Here is a 23,479-nt window from a genome sequence, read left to right as displayed (position 1 = left end):
TGATCAGATTAGTCATTTCTCTCACAGAATGCCAAATTGTTTTTGAGAATGGTTGGACCAATTCACAACTTTACTACATTAATACATTATAATTACACATAATAACACATTATGATGCATTAATATGTCTATCATTCCATAACCCCTCTAGCATAGACTCTTCCCATTGTCACTATGCAGGATGTGAAATAAAAACTCAAAGTTGATTTTATTAGCATTCTTATTATTATTAATTTGGAGCGATCTAGTTTACAATTATTTTCAAAACTACTTATTCACCTTCTTTATTAGTAACTTGAATATTAAATGTGCCTTCTGTGTTTGATAGAATTCCCTTGTAAATCCATCTGAATCAGATCATCCTTTTTTCTTTAATGGTTCATTTTTGTTTCATTTGATTTCCTTTTCTGAGATTAGCATTCCTTTAGAGGATCTCTTTCTGTTTTTATTCATTTGAGTATGTTATATTTTTGTGGCTATTCATCTATTTATTAACATGGTTATAAATTTATTAACATGGTTATAAAATTTCCAATGATTCCCTTCATTTCCTATTCATTTTAGATTTACCATGGCAGCTTTTACTTTCTAATTTATCATTTTAAATTCATCTATATCTGCAGGAGGAATGGTAGAAAAATCATTTAAAAATTATCAGGTTCCTTTGCCTTTTTGTATTTTGATTGACTATTTTTTTAATCCTTACCTTCTGTCTTAGAATCAGTACTGTATATTGGTTCCAAGTCAAACAAACAGTAAAGGCTAGGTAATATTACAATGACTTGTCCAGGGTCACACAGCTAGGAAGATCAGATTCAAACCCTCAGCCTCCCATCTGTAGGCCTGGTTCTCAATCCACTGAGCCACTCCCAACCAGCTAGCTTATAAGAACTTGGATGGTATGCCATTTGATGAACTTATAGACTTTAATAATAATAATGCTTGATTGTCTATGATCTCTTTGAGGATAACTTATGCTTCTCTGTTTTACTTTTTTTAATAACATCAATCTTCATTGTTTCTTTATCTGAAATTATAGTTGCTACTCCTGCATTTTTTAGGATCTTTTAAAGCATAATACATTTTGTTCCATCATCTCATTTTCATTTTGTATGTGTCTTTATATATTAAGTTAAGGAGTCTAGGTAAAGCAATGGATAATGCACAAGACTTAAATGTTAAAAAAGACCCAAGTTGGAATTCTGTCTCAGTTTCTTTATTTGTAAAATGGAGAAATAATAATAAAACCAACCTCACAAGGTTGTTTTGAAGATCAAAAGATTAAAGTATTTTATTAACACATACACTTGTGTGTGTAATCTTGACAAAAAAAATTACCTAGTGTCATTTTTTTGCCCATCCACATCATTCTCTTTTTTGATAAGTTTAGTCAATTTATATAAAGGTTATAATTCTGTTTTCTATTGTTTTATTTTCCCTCTTTTTAAGCTGTGCTAGCCAAGTCAGTGAAATTTGTTTATGATAATGTGATTCCTGTTTCCTACCATACAATTTCCCCAGCATCTTCCCATTCCCCTCAATTTTCTTGAAGCTACATAGAAAAGAGTAAGTAGATGAAGAAAGTCAATTGTCTAGAGTGACATCCTGTTGGATGATTAATCTATGGAGCTTGTCTATCAGTATTTATATCTGGAAGACACAGTACATATGGGCAATGCATTGGTCCCAGAATTAAACAAGAGGATAATAGCAAACTAGATTATCTTCAGGGAATTCCAAAGTTCTTTTTAATAACTGAAAACATCTCCCAGAAACCACGTCCCATCTTTTTAACACCAATATTCTATCAGTATTATATGATAGCTCAGGAAAGGTAACATGATAATCTTCAGAGAACTGAAAATGAAGCAGAGAAGCGTATGCATAATGGCTATCAGAAAACTAGAATCAATAAGAGACTTATAAGAGTAAAAGGTATCATCAGGGAAATGTATGATAGGAAGAAAATTTGGACTGGTCATGCAGTTAGGACAAGGGTTGACAGGTAGACAGCCCAATTTTTTCACTGATATCCTCAGTGTCAAAAGAAAGCAAAGAATACCTGAGCACATTGGGTGAACCCTATAGTGGACTTATGGGAGAACATAAGTCATTCAAGGTGGGCAGAGGTAGAAGGGTTGTTAGGAGGATCAAGTGAGATAATAATTATAAAAACACTTAGCAAAGTATGCCTAGCACAGAGAAAGAGCTCCACAAATGTTAGCTATTATTATTATTTAGATTTTTAGCCATAGAACTGACAAAGTTGTCATTTCCAACACAGATAAACCTCTGTGTGTATTTGGTCAGTTCCAAGCTTCTCTTTCTGATTTTATCTTCTTAAGTGCTAAAGTCTTATTCTCTCATTATATATTGGGTACTGAAATGGTAGCATATTCCAAATTAATTTTAACTATGAAATGTTCCCAAAATCAATGAGAACTATTCATGTTGAGAAGACTATAGAATGGTTCAAATTGTATATGAAGACGTTTTGTAAGAAATAGACCCTCTATTCACTAATAAGAATAACTCCTTATTTTTTTAAAAATTAGCAGATCTGTTCCACCTGGTTTTGCACCTTTTTGTTGTCCCTTTTCTGGTTTTATCTGCAAATACTCTTAGTATGATCTGACTTCTCTGCATCTCATCCTTAAGTTCCCTACAGGCTTTTTTTCTCTTCAGCTGCTTTGAATAATTTATAAAGTAAGAATGCTTATGGGCTATTATACTCCTTAATATTTGCAAATGAGCTTATTAAAGGCTCTTGAGCCAGTGATTTTTGACTGCCTTGTGTCTACATGTGGATGTGGCAGAATTAACTGTTTTCTTTCTCAAGATTTTCTTCCTTGCCATTTCCAACCTTTGCCCTTTGTGCTCTTACCATTGTCTTCATCCTTCTCATCACCCTCCTGGTAGAATCTTGGACACTGCTTTCTGGGACCACTTTGATCTTTGATAGATAAGCTTTTGTCTTTCCCAGAAGCAGGCTTCCATGTCACTTTTTGGCTTGCTCCAAACAGTGCTGATGTCTATATACTATCACCTCCATCTCCATTTTTGCTCCCCTTTATGTTTTGTATTCCTTATTAGAATAGTATGTTCTTTGAGAGCAGAAACTGTTTTGTTTTCTTATAGTGTATTTTCCCAGTGTTTAACACAGTGCCTATCATATAGTAAATACTTAATAAAGGTTGTATAATGAATTCATTCTAAGCTCTTTTCCACTTCTTGTATCTATGTGCATATTTATTTTAATTTATGAATAGAAAGTTCAAATCTGTGCTAGGCCTTAAGTCAAAGTCTTTCTCATCATCTCTCTCCTACCACAGCTTGCATAGTCTGGTAACCCAGACTTCCAGAACCCAGGCATGTCTTTATTCCACAGTGAAGCATCAGAGTAGGAGTTCTATGCATGCTGTTAACCTTAAAAAAGGAAAAACAAATTGGAAAGGGAAATAACCTTCCTTCCAATTATTTATGCAGCAATTTAACTCTTAAAAGGTGGAGGTAAATGCTAGTTAATACAGATCCAGGGCAGCAGTTACCTACACACAGACACCTTATACATGTTTTACGTGCCAGTTTGCTCCACTGTTCACTACTGAAGTGTAGTTACCATAGCAATGGTCACATCACATGGTCCCTTTGCTGGTTCTAAAATAGAGAACAGCAACATGCTCTATAAACTATGTTTATTTTCTACACAAGGACTACATATACAACTTGAGGCTGCTCCATACTCTTCTCAGCATGGATAGCCGTCATTGATTTTGAAAACATTTCAAAGTGAAAAGCACTTTGTGGGAGTAGATCTCTGTTCTCCAACTTCCCTTGTACTACGTACTATGAATTCCATGGCACTGAGCGTAAAGAACAGCTTCACTATCTTTGACCAGCAGGGACTCTATTACTGTATATATAACCAGATATCTTCCATGGACTATCAGTGCCATTCAGGAGCCTATCTGGGGGAAGATGGGAGAGAATGTGCACTACATTCATAGAAACATTTTCTTGGTTATATTGAACAATTTTTAACCAATCCTAGATTTTCCTACCCTGTCTTTATGCATGAAAGGAAAAAAAAATACAGGAGCCTAGTCTGAAAATGTAGGAGAGGTAGATTCCAGACACAGCTGGAGGCTTGCTATTAGTTCCCTTTTAGCACCATTACTGCTCGGTAAGACTTAAATATAGGCTGCCCAACAGTGTATCTAGCTGTAGGAGTCCAGGACTTAAGGTTTCTATGATCATTGCTATTAGGTCCCTATTCCTTCCTCATCCTTATGTTTTTCAAGAACCGAAATCATTGTCAACCCTCATAAAACAGAATAGGAACACTTTTTTTCCCCCTATGGCTTCTGTCAGACATATTCCTGAAACAACCTCTAAACACTATGGCATGCAGAGAACTGCTATCTCATAACTATTTTAGAAAATATTTTTAAAACTGTACTGGTATCTATACTTAATTTTAGGAGGAATAGGGGATTTGAAAATCCTGCCACTTAACTCGAATTATTGGGATCACCTATACTATTATGAAGAAACCCAGTAGTTTTATTCTCCTCTTTCCTTATGATGCCTGGATTTGAGACTATTGTTTTAGTCAGTTATGTTTTCAGTCACAAATCTGAGAACTGACATGTTCCCAATAGGCAGGCGTCTAGTTGGCTGTTATCGACAGTGCTCTAGACATTGTGGCATCTGTAACTAGCCTTAAATTATTTCGTTTTTCTTTTAATGCAGTTTCAAAGATGCAAAAATATATTTGAGCTACATTTTAACCATTTGCAGAAAAATTTTAAAAGTGACTAGAAAATGGACATGGAGCTACCAACTTGTACTTCTATTCTTAATCTTGTATCTTGTCTTTATATATGAAACTGTTACATGCTGGGTAGGAGCACAAAGTTGTTATAGTAGGAATGTAGATAATCTTCAGAGATTAATAGCTGCTTCTGGATGTCTGTCCAACATTTTGTGTCTTTAACCTCTGAAATATCCTTTTTTTGAATAGCTTCATTCAAGTTTCCTACATGCCTTTGAATTTTCTACGTTTTCACTTTCATTGTCAAAATGTGTACATACCTTCAAGTCAATGCTTGATCATATTTTTTAAAGCCGGGAGTTATCCTGGTTTTTTCATGATTTGACTGCTTTGAGATAACAATAGGCAGCCTTTGTTCTCCACTCTCCAACAGGTAATGTTTGGAGATCCAGAGGATGCTTGGTAGGCTCCTGTAGATTTCTGGGCGGAAATAGAAGTTGCACAGGATGAGAAGGCATAGACAGGTTGCCAGCTCTACTGCTGGAAGGGGCGGCCACATCAATCAGAGATCCATCAAACTAATTTAGTGCTAATATCAGTTAGGGAGCTTTAGGATTCACTTCGCAGGAAGTCAGATACACTAACTTCAGCCCCCTTTCTTCATTCTAACTCTTACTATGTAATTAGTTCAGTAGATACCAGTCAATTAGGAACATCCACTAAGCACCTACTATGTGCTAGGAGGATACAAAGAATGAAAACTTCCCTACTTATGAAGAGTTTACACGCTAATGGGAAAGACAATGAAAGATTTTCAAAGCTAAACTAAAGAGTTTGTATTATATCCTAGAGGCAACAGTTAGTTACTGATTGAGTAGGAGAGTGACATGGTCAGGTTGACCCTTAAGGAAAATTGCTTTGTCAGTAGTGTATAAGAAGAAGTAGAGTGGGGAAGATCAGTTAGAAGGCTACTGCAATCACTGAATAAAAAGTGATAGACTAAGGTGCTAGCTGTATGAAAAGAGACATATACTGACTGGATATGTGGTGTTGAGGCAGAGTAAAGAGTTAAGGATAGAGCTAAAGTTACAAACCTTGGAGGCTGATGATGCCTATGAAAAAATAAGGAAGTTTAATAGAGAGGGGAAGGTTTTGGGGAAAAGATAATTCACTATTAAAATATTTTAGATTTGAAGTGTTTTTGAGTTGTTCGTTTTGAAATATCTAAAAATGGTCCAATGAGTAGGAGGACAGTCAGTGAGGAGAGAATAGTTGCACAAAAAAACCATAAAGGAAAGGATGTCTGGGAGAAGATGGTCAGCAGTATCAGATGCAGGTCCAAAAGGAAGAGGACTAAGAAAAAACTCAGGTATGGCATTAAAAAATTGTTCATGATATGCCCAAAGAACTTTAAAAACTGCCTGCCCTTTGATCCAGCCATACCACTGCTGGTTTGTACCCCAAAGAGATAATAAGGAAAAAAACTTGTACAAAAATATTTATAGCCATGCTCTTTGTGGTGGCAAAAAAAAAAAAAACTGGGAAATGAGGGGGTGTTCATTGATTGGGGAATGGCTGAACAAATTGTGATTATCTGATAGTGATGGAATATTGGAGGAATTCCATGTGAACTGGAATGACCTCCAAGAACTGATGCAGAGTGAAAGGAGCAGATCCAGGAGAACATTGTACACAGAGATTGATGCACTGTGGTAAAATTGAATGTAATGGACTTCTCTACTAGCAGCAATGCAATGATCCAGGACATTTCTGAGGGACTTATGAGAAAGAACGCTATCCACATCCAGAGAAAGAACTGTGGAAATAAAAATGCAGAAGAAAAACATATGATCAATCACATGGTTCAGTGGGGAGATATGATTAGGGATGTTGACTTTAAAAAATCACTCTATTGCAAATAGAAATAATATGGAAATAAGTTTTGAACAATGATACGTGTAAAACCCAGTGGAATTACTTGTTGGCTCTAGGAGAGGGGAGGGAGAGGGGAGGGAAAAAATATGAATCATGTAACCAGGGAAAACCATTCTAAATTAAAATAAATAAATAATGGGGGGGGGATTGTTCATGACTTTGGAGAGAGCAACTCAGTTGTGTGATGAGATCAGTAGCTTGACTACAAAAGATTGAGAAGTGGATTAGAGGAGAAGGGAGAAAAGCTTGAGAGGATGGTAGAGTTGATGAGATTTTTTTAAGGATTGGGGGAGACTTCCCCTAAAGGCACTAAGGAAGGAGCTTGTAGAGAGAAAAAGTTTGAAAATTCTAGAGGTAGAATGATTCAGGATGCAATCTGCTGGAGAAGATAAGAGGGACTGGAATCAAACCTTGGCAATCATGTTAAGGAGTTGTTTTTATTAGAGACTAGGGGAAAATAAAAGAATGGAAGATGAAGTCAAGGAGTTTTTAAATAAAGAGAACAGAAAAAAATTCATGTCAAATGATCTTAATTTTTCTCAGTAACAAAACTGGCAAGGCCTTCCTTTTGCACATGATGTACTATTAGCCCTGTGGAGGTTTGAGAGTATAGGGCTTTTAGTTTAAGGCCTATTTAGTGAATAAAGCATAAGTACGAATATGGAAAATTCAAAAACAAAGATATGACAATGTAATAGAAACAGTAAAAAGTTTCTACAGTTTCTCTTAGTTACATGGCCAAAAAAGATGTGCATTGGGCTCAGAATCTACTTATTGCTCCCAATACTTGATAGGCTTCATTCCTGATCCTTTTATAATCTGAGAAAATACAATGCACAAGTATACATAGAATCCCGTCTGCAAGCTTGAGCATAGAACTTGATTTTCTGTTACTGGTAGAAAAAATGCTAGAGTAAAAGGTTCCCAAATGCTTCAGGTTTCTCTAGGTAACTAGTTATTAACTGGGTTCATATTACTGCTTGATGAATTTGTCTATCCTTGATATTTTCTTTTTGCCTCCTGACTTTGAGTGCAAAGAAATAGTCAATATGGTCTCATTAATTAACTCTCTACAGGGTCAGCCTTGTAAGAGAATAGTCAATTACGTAATATGTTTCGGGGTTAGTTGAATTGTACCCTAGCCAAAAATTGTCATTCCCATTCTTCATGCGTATGAATGCCACCATTAGAAAGTTCTTCCTTTGCCTTCTGATTTTTTTCTCTATTACAGGTCTTAATGTCCCATGGAAGTTAAGTCTTATCAGTTATTTATGCCATTACATGCATGCATAAATTTGGTATCCTTTCTTGGGAGCAGATGTTAATTGGGTAGGATGTGAAAAGCTGGTATGGACAGAAAAGAGTATAAGAGAGAAAGATCAGTAAGAGAGTGTACTTGAAGTACTTTTTGTACTAGCAGAGACATGAAGGCACTAAGCAAACGGGGCGCCTAAGGCAGTGAGTGAGAGCATATATCACCAAGGAGGGCAAAAAAGGAAGCTGTGAGGCCAAACATCCTCTTGATCTACCCACTGTTTTCTTAAGGGCCAGCTCTGTCTAATATGTATTACTTAAATCTCAGATTCATTTTTGTTCTGTTAAAATCCAAAACAAGGTAAAACACTTTGGTATTTCAGATTGAAACTTCAAAAATATATCTTTCAAAAGATATACTTCTTCGACTTGACTTTTAGAAAAGCATAAAGTCAAGTAGACCTGAATTCGAATCCAGCCTCCAAAATTTCTTGGCTGTGTGACTTTAGAGAAGGCATTTAACCTCTGTCCACTTCCATTTCTGTAATGTAAGGATAATAATAGTACCTATCTCCTAGGGTTACTATGAGGAAAAAGTGAAATTATATGTGTAAAGCTCTTTGCAAACTTTAAAGCACTATATATATCTCCCTCCTCATTATTATTATTGTCAATATAGCATATGACCACTGTATAGATTTATTTTGCTTAACTCTGCTTATTTGATTACAAGGTTTTTTTTTCTTTCTCTCTGGGTTGGTTGGGGAGAGAAGAGGGATCAAGATTGATGCCCTCAAAAAGGAAGCACAGATAAGCAGGACAGTTTTGAAAGTAATTGTTTAAATTTTGTTAACCACTTTTTAAAAATGGTGTGAAAATGAGATTCCATTTTAATGCTTAGGCTTCTTTAGGTTCTGCTGGGAGTATATGAAATGCTCCCTCCTTTTTTCTTTGCTACTTAAGTTCAAAATGAAAATCTAAAGAAGAAAATCAGCCATAGCCAAACATATCTATCATTCAGCAGCAATGATGATATCAACCTATCAATAATTAGCTAAGCATCCTGATCTTGTTAAGCAGATTATACTGAGCCATTTGGCATTAAGAAAGAGACAAGTGTGATTTGCCCACAAAAAAACCAGTAATGTAAAAGTGAATTCCACTTGAACCGTAATCACTCTTCTCACAAAGTCCAGTTTGCTCTCACTCATTGTGATGCCCAAATTGTTTTCAGTTAATTGTGTCTCTTTCTCAGGACATAGATCTTTGCTCTTGAAGGGACATTAAGAAATTGCCTAGTAACAACCTTCCATCCTACAGAAAAGGAAAATGAGGTTCAAAGAGGCTTCTACTTACCAAAGGTCACACAGCTAGATACCATCAGAAGAGTCACTAAATTCAGGCCACCTCCCTCCCTGACCAATTCTATCTGCATTTATCACTCAGCCATGCCAAGAGCACCGTATCACTGAAGAGGAAAAGCTCAGCATGCCAGCTGTACATGAGAATAAAAATTGTCAAATACAGAAGAGAAACATATAGCCTACATTTTTATTTTACCATTCCTTCTAAACCTCACCTCACCTCACTTTGAGTTTCTTTTCATTCACACATTATGGTTTAATGGCAAGAGCACACAATGTAAAGTCAGAAGACATAGATTCATGTCTTTGAGACCCAGTCAGTTCAAGTTCCTGGGCCCAGCTTTCCTCATGTTTAAAATGAGAGATTGGGACTAAATGACTTCATAGGGCCCCTCTAGCTCTAAATCAGTGATTCCCAAAGTGGGCACTACCGCCCCCCTGGTGGATGCTGCAGCGATCCAGAGGAGTGGTGATGGCCACAGGTGCATTTATCTTTCCTATTAATTGCTATTACAATTTTAAAAAATTAATTTCCAGGGGGCTAAGTAATATTTTTTCTGGAAAGAGGGCGGTAGGCCAAAATGTGGGAACCACTGCTCTAGATCTATGATTTGCTATTCTAGAGAGCAAAAGAAAAGCATAAGAATTCATTTTATTTTTCATTACTATTCATATACATGCTGGAAAATAAAAATAATTTTGTAAGGACTTCACCATGAATTGTGGCACAATTGAGTTCAAGTAATTAAATCTAAATTCATATGCACTCAATGCCGCCTTCATACTCTTCTTTTATGGGAATATGCTGAAGAGTGTGGGGATGTAAAAGGCATGATTAGGACTAGGGCCGAAACTGGAAAGAGTAAAACCAGGAAATTTATAGACTTTGTAATAAAATGATCCTCTGTATACTCTTGTAAAGATGTCTTTTTTTGAGACTGAGCTAGCTTAGGAACCAGGATGTTATATAGGGTCATAACCAATAAGGACACTAATATGCAGAATATGAGGTGGTAGGGAATTATCTAATTTAGTCCCCAGACAAACAATGAATCCCCTCTATGGTACTCTGCTCAAGTGGTCAGCCAGCCTCTGCTTAAATACCTCTAATTAAGGGAAACTTCTTATGCCCCTGAGGCAGCCTGTTCATTTGCTAGTCATCTTCTGGCATTGTTTCAGGTCCCTTTACTATCCTAGTTGCCTTTTGGGGCACCAAGTTCAGCAACTTAGCAATAAAAGTTGATACCTCAAACTAGGCCTAGCCCTCCATGTGTTGTCCAAATAGATCAGAATACAGTAGCAAATCTGTCTCTTTTCTCTCCCTCTTTGGAAAGTCATAAAACATCAAATCATATTAGCTTTCTTGGATACTTCTACACCCAGCTGACTACACTGAACTTGTTGTCCACTAGAACTTCTAAGTATTTTTTACATTAATTCCTATCAAAGCATGCTCTACTTCCTCCTCTCTCCCTGCATCCTAGACTTATACAGTTAATTTTCTTCAAGCCAGGTAGATAACTTTTGTTGATAACAGTGCTTTTATTTTATTTAATTTTGGTTAACTTCAATTTATTGTTGAAAACTATCAAATTTCTTTAGATTCTGATTCTAACATCCACTATATTAATAACTTTCTTGCTCAACTTTGTACAGTATGCAAAGTTGATAAGTATGCCACCACCTCCTTCACTGAGGTTCACAGATATGTTGTATTATTTAACTATCTTTCTCTCTCTTTTTGAAAATAAGATTTGCCCATCTCTAGTCCTGAGGCACATCTTGAATTCGCCAAAGATCAGTTTGAGAATTTGTAGTTCACATACCACATCCATCAGTTCTCTCAGTTCCTTGAGACATAGTTCTTCTAGGCTAGGTGCCTTAAACTCTTTTTGTGATCTCTTACCATCTCTTTACTTGTCTTAGCTTTCAACTCCTTGTGGAAACTATTTCTGTTCCATTCTTTCTTTGGTAGAAAAATTGAAGCCCAGGAAGAGATTTTTCTCTTTGTTATATCCATTACTATCTTCCTAACCCCATCAGGCAACATCCTTTCCCTTCCTTGGTTTTCTTCTTAAACCTAGCATGGCTTTTAAAAAAGTGCTTTTTGGGGCTTTTGTATTTATAACATATAACAAATCCCCACATGTACTAGTCTTCATCCTTCCTGTTATTCTTCTTTTAGGACCTTTGGGAGAACAGTGAGAAGGTGCAGGTTGGTGTGCCTAAAGTCAGAAAGGCCTAAGTTCAAATCTGTCCTCAAATATTTACTAGCTAGGTAACACTGGACAAGGCATTTAACCCCTCTCTGTTTCACTACTTAACTATAAGGGAGGTATAAATATAATACCTACCTCTCAAAGTTGTTGAGAAGATCATGAGTTAATATTTGTAAATCACTTAGCAAAATGCCTGGTACCTAATAGGTGTTGTTTACTCCCTTTCTGATCTTTTACATAAAATTTAAGTTACTTGCTGTCATTTACATTTCTTATTTATGTCTGTTTAAGTCAGTTAATTTATCTCTAAATTGCCAATTCAGTAAATTCTTTCCATTGGTGTAAATTCCCAGAAGTTAATGTAGAAAATGGATACATTTGTAGTGTTTTTGGCTACCCTACTATCTACCATAGATTCTCCTCACTTCCTCCTTTGACATAAGTGTCATAAATCCTTAAAGTTTATTATTCCAATATTGTGGCCCAAAATTTGGTGCAAATACAATTTAGCCATCAAGGATCTGATTTTTGTTTTTGACAAAATAAAAGTACAAAAAGATCCCAACAGCTTAGAACTTTAATCAGAATGTAATAAGATGAAATTTAATAGAGATAAATTATATAAGATCTTATATTTAAGTTTAAATTTTACAACTTTACAAGTACAAGATAGTAGAGATGTAACTAGATAGCCTCTAAGGTTTTACTGAACTGCCAGCTCAATATAAGAAATATGATCAGAAAGGCAAAAAAAGTCCAATTTTTCTCTTTGCAAATACTCTTCAGACAAGGATGGTAATGATTCCATTGTCTTTTCTTAGTCTGGGCCTCTATTTGGTTCTAGGTTGTTTAGACAAGATCAGCAGAAGGCAGAAAGGATGATCAAGGTACTGGAGACCATCCCATTTGAGGATTGCTTTAAGGAATTAAAAGCATTCTAAACTAAACTAAAATTAAAGCCCTAAAAAGCCTTTACAGGGAAAATATGAAGACTATCTCTTAAGGGTGTCATTTGGAAGAGAGACTGTATGTTTAGCTTAGCCATAGCAGAGGCTGCTAGGCAGGAAAAGTACCAGCAATTGTGTCCTCTTCCCTCACCACTTTCAGCCAAACTCCTTTCAAGGTGTTTGGGTGATCCACAGCCCTGTTCACATCACTAGATGAGCTAAGAGTTAGCAACTATCATCTTTCCAGCCTTGTTATTTACACTATCAGTGAATCTTTAGTACTTTCAGCCCTTTCCATCAGTACTACAACTGAATTTTATGGTATTTATTGCCCTCTTCCATTAGATTTAGACTTTACAAATAAAGTCTTTCCCTTTTTCTATTTGTATCTTCAGTGCTTAGCATATAGTAAACACTTAAAAACTGATTTTTTTATTCATTCAGAAGAAGAACAGTGGGTACAAGTTGCAGAGATACATTTAAACATTTAAATTTGATGGTTCTGACAGTGGATTTAAGGATGGAACATTGATATAATAGTCACTTAAGTTGGGAATAGATATGTCTATATAGATTCTCTCTCTCTCTCTCTCTCTCTTTCTCTCTCTCTCTCTCTCTCTCTCTCTCTCTCTCACACACACACACATTAGCATTTGGTGCACTTTAGTACATTGATTTTTGCTGCATTCCTGTCAGCATTTACTTCATTTCCTTTGGATTCTTCCTATTCCTGCCTTTCTTTGCATTAGTGCATCTCTTTGCACTAATCCTGATTGCCAGCTATCGACTAAGTGTGACATCTTGATATAAAAGTTAGAAGAGTAAGGTCCTTGCAATGTTGCTGTTCCATTAACCCTAGGCTTCCAGATGAATGTTAGAAATATAAATTAGAATTGAATCTCTGGTCAAATCTGGCACATAAAATTTTAGGGTTATTCTTAATGTACCATATGTTTCTTGGATGCATGCCATCTTTGAAAAGACTCAGGTCAGTATTCTTACTGGATTGTAATGCTCATAATACCTGCTGTATAACTTGTAAACATTGCCCTTGTGATCAAGGGCAAGATCAAACTTGATTCCTGTGTACTTTCATTTTTTATACTTGGGAAGCTATTGTTATAAACTCTATCTTCCGTCTCTGGATTATCTAGTCAGTTCATTTGTCAATTCTTCCTCTGAAATTTCTGTCACTACTTTTCTAAACTAATTCCTTGTTCCTTTACTGCTACAGTACTACATAACTGCACTCCTAGATGGTCTACCTCTTTCTAATCTCCTGATAACTTGATCCATTCCTACATCTCTCTTCCAGATTAATTTTATAATACACCATTTTCATCATGTTGTTCCCTTTTTCCAGAATCTTTGCATACATATCCTGTTTCCTAGCACACTGATTTTCAACTAGCATATTATGAAATGTAATTTGTATTTGTCACATCTTGAGATTTTTACCCCTCTCTTCAACACTTCTATATTCTTCATTTCTAGATACTAACAATAGCTGCACTCAAATTCCTATTTTCCTCAAGTCCTGAATTTAAGCCCCTTTCAAAATTAGATTATCAGGATTAGAAGAGAGACCACTTGGCCAAATCAAGATTATTTTATATTCCAAAGTCAATTTTCAACCTAAGAATATTCTTGAGTACATCAAGATAAAATGCATTTTTTCTGGCCATTCTGAAGCTTCCATATGTGTTCCACCAACATTGGGAAATCTTTTTTGCTTTTGCCCACCTGACCTTTGCCGTTCTGAACATTCTTTCCTTTCTTTTCATTTTCTTATACAGTCTGGCTCAAGATTCCTTTCCTCTGAGAAGCTTTTTTTTTCACTAAGCCTATCCAATAGTAAGCACAGAATCTTAAATTTAGAACTGAATTGAACTTTAGAGATCATCCAATCCAATTTCTTCTTTATTTAAGTAAAGACATGGCACCAGAATGGCACAGAGATCTAGGTCACTAAGTAGCATTGGAGTCCAAGTTTCTGACTTCTAAATCCAGCTCTGCCATGTTGCTTCTCTGTTTTTCTCACTTTGAATACTCTTGAAACTAATGTCAACATCATCGTCAGATAGCTTCTGTACTTCCCAGATTCATTATTTCAATGGAAAAAGTATTGTACTCTCTTCTACTGAAGATTAATTCCCTTAATAGGAAGTCTTTGAGAGTGGCCAAAGCCAGAACAAGTCCATTATTCTGTCTATAGCATGGTGGTTGGTGATCCTCCCTAGCTAGATTGGGTTTTTTGTATAATAGGATCTGTCATGGCATTTGCTCCAAGAGCCCAGAGTCCTTTCCATGCCCTAATGAGATATTATTGATGAAAGAACAGTCATAGTTTATATAGTATCTGAAAGTATATATTATATATTTTTCAAACAATATACAAGGTATACCATAGGGTAACACACTTGCCTATATGTGGCTTTGAAATTATCTTGTTTTCAAATTAAAATATAAATTTCTTGATGGCATGGGCTCTGTCTTTGTATATCTTTATATTCTCCCATATTCCTTTTTAACCTTTGTCAGAAAACTGTAGGGTAATTCAGGTACTACAATAAAAAATCCCAGGGTCCCAAAATACCTCCAATGTGGCAATGACCTGCCACTGCCTGAAATTCCACCATTATAAATTTATTCCTTTAGGTTAAATTTTATTGCATTTTAAAAAGATTTAATTTTTTTTTTCAAATTACTCAATATATCTTCTTCCTCTCCTTCAACTTCTCCCCTCCCCACCACTGAAAAAGAGAAATAGAGTCCTGAAAAGAGACATGTGGTAAAGTGATACAAATTCCCACATTGGCCATGGCCAAAAATATATGTATCTCTTAATCCACACTCCGAGTCCATCACCTCTCTTTCAGAAAGTGAGTAGCTCATTTAATCCAGACTTTTCTAGAATTGTGATTGGTCATAGTGATGATCAGAATTCTTAAGTCATCATATCTTAAGGAATCTCCACTTTTAATGTAAATACCTTTGAGAATGTTAACACATTAGCAATTTTCAGTCTTTCACACTTTAGCATGCATTAGCTTACATGTTTGCCTGGATCTTCACCTAATGAAACCAGAACTACCTATTTTAATGAAAGGAAGAGGGAAGAAAGTTAAGAGCAAAGGGACAAAAACCAGATCTTGGTAGAAAATCACTGTGGATACCCAGAGCATCTTTGTGCTGGGAGCATTAGCCCCAATTCATCAGACAGAATTAATGGAAGTGAGGGAAGGAGGATCCCATTTTGAGAAGGTAGGAGGGATTCCAAACAAACCATTCACTTCATGTTTCTCTGTTGGCTCAATTCTGTGAACAGTACAGATTGCCATAGATTGGACATCCTCTGTTAGGAAGTGCTTATTGAGTTGATGAAGCCACATCTTCACAACAATTCTAATAATAATAAAAGGGCAGAATCAAGGTTTTAAATAAAGCTAATCTAATTGGTGCTACTTACAGTACAAATGATTTTTTTAAACAAGTAGATGGAGAAATATTTAGGGACAGAAATAAAGCACAAGAAAGTGGGCAATTGAACTTAAGAGTCCAACTTAAGGGAATGCTATTTGTGAATTGCCACGTTTGTACAAATAAGATAGGCCAGAAACCTGAAAAAAGGAATAAATAAACTCTAATCTAGTAATAGAATCAAAGCCAAATTTATTTTCAGTTAGGAGACATGCATTTCCATATCACTTAAGAGATAACCATGTATGTAAACTTTTCCTGCACAAGTTCCTCTGACATAATTTTCTTCCTTTAAATATGAATTACTTCATATTATTATAGAATTAAAAGGGGGCAGCTCAATGGATTGAGAGTCAGGCCTAGAGGTCCTAGGTTCAAATCCGGCCTCAGACACTTCCCAGCTGTGTGACCCTGGGCAAGTCACTTGACCCCCATTGCCCACCCTTACCACTCTTCCACCTAGGAGCCAATACACAGAAGTTAAGGGTTTAAAAAAAAAAAAAGAATTAAAAATCTGAATAGGCTAAAAAAAAAACACATGGTTCCATATGATAGTTTAGTTTAATTATACCAGTGTTTCCCAAACTTTTTTGGCCTACTCTGCCCCCTTTCCAGGAAAAATATGACTTAGTCTCCTGTTAATTAATTTTTAAAAAAATTTTAATAGCAATTAATAGGAAAGATAAATGCACCTGTGGCCATCACCACTCCCCTGGATCTCTGCAGCATCCACAAGGGGGCGGTAGCACCCTCTTTGGAAATCACTGAATTATACTATCATTCGTGGATAGTTACAAAAGATGTGTAAGTAGTTGCAGTCTTCTATTTTACCTCCAGGCCTCCTTGTGACACCAATATTTTTACATACTTCCTTTCTTCCAGCTTAAGAAACAAGGCATTTCTATGTTAGATCACTTTTGTTTCTCAAATAAGAATATATTTAAATTCTATGTGCAAAATCAAAAATTTTTATTGAATTGGGGTTTAATTTTCATCGGGGATCAGCAACCATTTGAAATAGCAACAATAATTAGTAAATGTGGATTTTTCTACCGGAGATGATTCACATTTTCCAAAGCCTATATTTTACAATTTGTTTTTCTTGGCAAGAGTTTGTTTTAAGTACCAGTGAATAAAGAGAAAGGTTTCTTGAATTCTGGCTTTTAGAAAGAAATGTTGAATCCTTTTCCCCATCTTGCCTGAAAAAACAAACTTTACTTTTCATATGCAAACATATGAAATGCAAGCAAATGGCAGGTATTTAAACCAAATCCTAGCTATGAATTAGGCATTGCACTAATCTAGTGGATATTCATTTGCAAACATTTGAGGAAATGGAGGCACAGAGTGATTAAGTAGAATGTAAGTTTCTTGACAGCAAACACTGGTTATCTTCTTTTGTTTCGATTTTCTCAGCACCACCCAGCACTTGCCCCCATTCCCTCCCTGTAGCAGGTACTTTGTACTTCTTTAATTGAACCGAATTGAATTGTGCCTTCATTAAGTTAAAATACCCAGCTCATGGCAGAGCCAAGATAAAAATTTGTCTCTTCACTGTCAGGTGTCCATTTTACTACACCTATACTTTGTAGAATATCTTCACAAAATCTCAGTGTTGAAAGGAGCATCAGAAGCCATGTTGTCCAACTGGGTATCAAGTGAATTACTCATATGTTACATTTCACAAGAAATCAGGGACCTTTGGGGCCATGGAACTGACCCCTACCTAAACTAGAACCATCTACAATATTATCAGAAAGCAATCATCCAACCTGCCCTTGAAAACTTCTATGCAGGGGGAGCTCAGTACATCTTAAGGTAGCTCAGTCTACTATGCAGTAGTTCTAGATTTTAGGAAGTTTTTCTTTTTCTTGACAACTTTTACCCATTGTTCCTAATTCAGCCCTCTTGGGCCAAGCAGAATGAGGCTAACCCATCTTCCACAAGAAAGACTTCAGAGCTGTCATATTTATGTTGTGCCCTATATTTTCTGTAGTGCTTTTCATCATATGTTTGATATTTAAATATATTGTCCTTAATTGCTAAAATTCTGAAAGTAGAAGTACAGGTAATATTTGCCTGTTTGTTTCACAGCAAGCAAAAAGATATGTCTGGATCCTCCATTATCACACATACGATATGAGAGTGTTGTGGAGGACTTGTGAACCCCCTAGGTTTGGGATGGGTTCCCTTTGCAAGAATGCAAGACTCCATAACTTAGCTTAGAAATAAAAAGAGAAATTTATTAATTTGGAATTCATGTTGAGTTTGGCTGGGAGGACAGCACTGATGGAAAGCCACCTCCTTGAAGGGATCAACTCTGAGATATTATAGCAGGTGATATGTGACTTGAGGAGGGTATAAACTCAGGCACAAGTGTGGGGGGCTATTGGTCATCTGACAGGGACCAGAGTGGTGTTTTATGTCCTGAAGACATGGGGGTGACCCTCATAGATTAGGGGACAAATAGATGTCTTAGGTACAACCCAATGCTATCAAAGCATAACCTGGAGGTATATCTCTGTTTCCATCTGGAAACCTATGGGAGAATCTAGGAAGGATCTAGGAGGATAATTCTCTCAAGGGTCTTTCTTATCATTAGCCTTCAAAGCTCCAGAGTTACCCTCTCTTTAGCCTTAATGAGAATGCAAGGGAGCAAAGGAATTTTCTTGCTTACAGTTTGGCTTGAAAGACTTTGGGAGTGCAAGGTAAACCTAGGGTCCCACATCAAGAGGACATTACACTGTGGGTTTCTAGTTTAGTTCTGTTATAGCAATGAAAATGGAGACTCTAGAGAAATGCGTTACTATTAATCAGTTAAATATTATATTGAACACCTGCAATGCAATTTACATACTGATTAATGACAAACCTCAGACTGGAACCTGAGTCTTCTGACCTCCAATTTAGTACTTTTCTGTCATTCTGTCTTTTTGGTACATAGTAGTTTATATATTGTTTCCTTCATTAGATTGCAAAGTTCTTGAGGACAAGAGCTATTTTGCCTTTCTATTTATTCCCTGTATTTGGCATAGTGCCTAGCACATAGTAAATGCTTTTAGAAATGCTTGTTGTTGATTTGAAACAGTGTAACAAGTTACAGCTTAGATATAGTCTTCAGTGATGATCAGTGTCCTTTAGAAATGGAAAAAAAAATTAAGAGTAAATTTTATCCTAAAACACCTAAGAAAATACTAATGAAAAAATCAACAAACAAAACATGAGGGGGGGGGGGAACCCTGCCCATTTGCATCTTGTTCAAATTTAAATATTCGTAGAATATAAGCTTTACCATAATAGCATCAATAATTTATTGAATCGAGACAGTATGGCATAATGGATGGACAGCTGACCTCAGAACTTGAACTCTTTGGGTCCTTGTCCCTCCTTTGACATATACTGGTTGTGTGATCTTTGTTAATCACTTAACCTCCCAGTTCCCTCAGGCAGATATGTTGGTAAATTGAGGTCCTCACTCTGAGGTCCCTGTACCAATGAGCAACAATTCTAGTTTTAAATAATGATGATGATGACTACAATAAATGATGTTCCTTTTGTATCTTATCTATTATCTGAGGCTTTATAAAGTTGTTTCACATGTAGCTAATCGTATCCACATATTTACATTTATTTATAATAGACATCCCAAAAAATGGACAATTTTAAAATCCAGTAGTGTAGCACAATGGATCATTGTTCATTACAAGCTGGATTTTGCCTTACATTAATCTTATACTCACTGTAGTTTTACTTATTAAATTGCTTTCCAGCAAAGTAAAAGCCTATCATAAGTATGCTGTTGGTAGCCTACCAAGTCTTCATACTGAGTTAAGATTCATTTGTTTACTGTCCTCATTTCATAAGTCAGTTTTGCTGCTGATGCTGCTTCTCCTCCAAACCTTTTGGCTCTTACCCTTTTCATAATGTCCTCTTTAAAATTCAGTATCTGTCAGTGGTGTCCAGTCTGCACACATCTGTGGAAACATCATCATACTAAAAATTCAGTGAGAAATATTTTTTGTTGGAAAACTGTTATACTGATTATTTGCATGCTCTCTGAGAAAGAAATGAATGTTACCCTTCTCTGGGATGACTGCACAGAGCAGGCTAATAATTGTAAGAATAGACCCAGGTAGAGATTACATAAATAACTTTAAAAAATAGATAAGAATTGCATTTCTTTTTGCTAAATCACAACCTTTCAGTTCAGGGGCCCTATTCACCTCTCAGCACCAGAATCTGTGTAGTGTCAAGATGAAAGGAAGAAAGGGCAAAAATGGCAGATTAGGGGTAGCCATCCAGCTGAACTTCCCAAGATTACCCTCCAAACAACTTTTTTAACTAACACTTCAAATCACATTTTGGAGTGGCCAGGTATGAAGACGGAATTAACTCTACCCTGCCCATTTTTAGATATAATCACCAGAAGCATATACACCCCACTTACACTTGAATTGGGGAGGTCTGTAACCCATGTGTGCGAAAGTGGGTGACAAATCAGAATCAACTGACTGCCCCCTGGGCAGCCCTAAGCAAAACTTTAGTTGTAATTGGTACACATAAAATAGGAGAAAGGCACAGGAAGTGATGAAAGGAATGATCTTTATAAATTGCAAAAACTTCCTGGGATGAGCTCTCTTTCACCTGGAACTAGAGACCCTGGAGGAGCTCTGGCTGAGGACCTTGGCCTGCTTTCTTTTTGATCTATCATGTGGGTGAGTAAAAAAGATTGACTCCTTCCTGGATTTTCTGAAGGGACTGTCCTCAGGAGAGACCTCCCCTCTTGGGGGAGGCTTCCTGCCTAAAGCCCTTGCTTTATTCATCAACTAGGCCCTTTGGCTCAAGGCTGAGGCCCCTCCAGCTGTGAAGTAATTAGCCCTGCCTGGGTTGAGCCAGGGCCCAGAGCAAAATACTTAGCATGTTAGGCTAGATATCTTGCCCTATCCTCTCTCTGATTTTCTTACTTTCACTCTCTCTTCCTATTTGTAAATAAATTACCAAAGAAGTCATTCTTACTTGAGTCTTTCATTTGGAATTAAGTACTTAATTCCTGGCAACTCTATTCTCTGATAAATTTAGTCCAACCTTTTTTTTTACCCCTTACACATTCCTCTCCTTTACACAGGCCAACAAAAGAACAGGGTGAGACATTTTTCCAACCTCATAAAACTTCAGAGGTTGACAGAAGAAGTCTGTGCCACCAGGGTAGAAGCCTATCTAGAAACCCACACAAGCATCAGCAGTAGCAGCTTTGGAAGCTTGCAGGCAAAAGACATTCTAAGTTGCAGTCCCTGGTCTGAGAGGAATACTAAGAGTTGATCACAAGGGAACAAGGGCCCTGGTCGCAATACTAAAGCAAAGAGGAGCTTGAAAGCTGCAAGGGACCAGGAGAAACATGACCATACCTCTCCCAGCATCATACTACCTTCAAAGTAACAAAAACTTGCAGACCACTGGAACTAGTTCAGAAAACAGCAGCATGAAAAAGCCTGAAACCTGGGAGTGTGTCTGCCCACCCTTTTCCTTAGAACTCAAAGTTAAAAATTTAACTGGAAAAAATAAGCAAATTATACTCTCTCCCCTTCAAAATAGAATTTGACCATAAAAAACTACTATGATGGCAGGGAAGAGTGAGACATAAACTGAGAAGATAACAATATGAAAGTATCAAAGAAAAATGCTGATTGGACCCAAAACCAACAAAAATCCATAGAAGAGTTAAAGAAAGGCATGAGAGTGGTAGAGGAAAATTGGGGGAAAAGAAATTAGAGTAATGCAAGAAAAATTTTAAAAAGAGAATAGCTTGATAAAAGACACAAAAAATAATAAAGAAAATAATATCTTAAAAAACAAAATTGGCCAAACAGAAAGAAGATACAAAAATTCACTGAAGAAAAGAACTCCATAAAAAAGCAGAACTGGGCAAGTGGAAAAAGAAGTACAAAATCTCACTGGGGAAAAGAAATTCTTAAAAATTAGATTTGAACAATTGGAAACTAATGACTCTGGGAAACATAAAGAAATAATAAACAGAGTCAAAAGATTGAAAAATAATAGAAAGTCTGCAATATCATATTGGAAATAAAACTGACCTGGAAAATAGATTGAGGAGAGATAATTTAAGAATTATTGGGCTTTCTGAAAGTCACGATCAAAGAAAGAGCCTAGATACCATATTTCGTGAAATTATCAAGGAAAACTGCCCTGATGTCTTAGATCCAGAAGGTAAAATAGAAATTGAAAGAATCCATCAATTACCACCTGAAAGAGATCTAAAAATGAAAATTCAAGAATATTTTACCCATATTCCAGAGTACCAAGATCAAGGAGAACAATTCAAGCAGACCGAAAAAAAACAATTTAAGTACCATTTAAGTACAGTAATGATCATGCTAGATTTTGGAGCTTCCACATTAAAGGAGCAGAGGATTTCTAATGTGATATTCCAAAAGGCAAAGGAGCTAGGATTACAACCAAGAATAACCTACCCAGAAAAACTGAATGTTATCTTTCAAAAAAAAAAAAAAGGATATTTAATTAGAGACTTTTAAGCATTTCTAATGAGAAGAGAGGAGTTTACTAGAAAATTTTACATTCAAACACAAGACTGAAGGGAAACAAAACATGAAAGAGTAATCATAAAAGACTCAGTGAAGTTATTAAGTATTTACATTCCTATATAAAAAAAATAACATACATAACACTGAAGAACTTTATCATTATCAGGGCAACTAAAAGGAGTTTTTGTTGATAGAGGACTTGGATATGAATCATTTATAGTGAGATGATCCCCCCTCCCAATATGAAGGTGTTAGAAAGAGGGGTGCACTGGGAGAAGGGGAGAATGGAGCAGTAGAATGGGGCAAATTTTCTTACATAAAAGAGATATACAATAAAGAACTCTTACAATGGGAGGATGCAAGCAATGCATCCTCATTCTCATTGATATTGGTTCAAAAAGAGATCAAAAGATTATATAATTTGGGGGCAGCTGGGTAGCTCAGTGGATTGAGAGTCAGGCCTAGAGACGGGAGGTCCTAGGTTCAAATCCGACCTCAGACACTTCCCAGCTGTGTGACCCTGGGCAAATCACTTGACCCCCCCATTGCCCACCCTTGCCACTCTTCCACCTAGGAGCCAATACACAGAAGTTAAGGGTTTAAAAATAAAAAAGATTAATAAATAAAAAAAAAGATTATATAATTTTATTTTAAAATTACTTTCCATGGTTATATGATTCATGTTTTCTCCCTCCTCTCTTCCATCCCCCTCCCAGAGCTGACAAGCAATTCCATTGGATTATACATGTATTATCACTCAAAATCTGTTTCCATAAAAATCATTTTTTTTTAATTTTTTTTTTTAACCCTTGTACTTCGGTGTATTGTCTCATAGGTGGAAGATTGGCAAGGGTGGGCAATGGGGGTCAAGTGACTTGCCCAGGGTCACACAGCTGGGAAGTGTCTGAGGTCAGATTTGAACCTAGGACCTCCCGTCTCTAGGCCT

At 36.3% G+C, this 23,479-nt stretch overlaps 1 protein-coding gene across 2 annotated transcripts in view; it reads left to right on the top strand.

Moving 5' to 3' along the window:
- The window catches only part of ADK (adenosine kinase), a 599,089-nt gene that overhangs the window by 473,385 nt on the left and 102,225 nt on the right, over window positions 1-23,479 (top strand). The gene's annotated exons all lie outside the window — the stretch shown is intronic.

The sequence above is a fragment of the Gracilinanus agilis genome, chromosome 2 (genome assembly GCF_016433145.1).
Source record: "Gracilinanus agilis isolate LMUSP501 chromosome 2, AgileGrace, whole genome shotgun sequence".
Taxonomy (NCBI): Eukaryota; Metazoa; Chordata; class Mammalia; order Didelphimorphia; family Didelphidae; genus Gracilinanus; species Gracilinanus agilis.
This window is presented reverse-complemented; position numbering and strand designations above follow the sequence as displayed.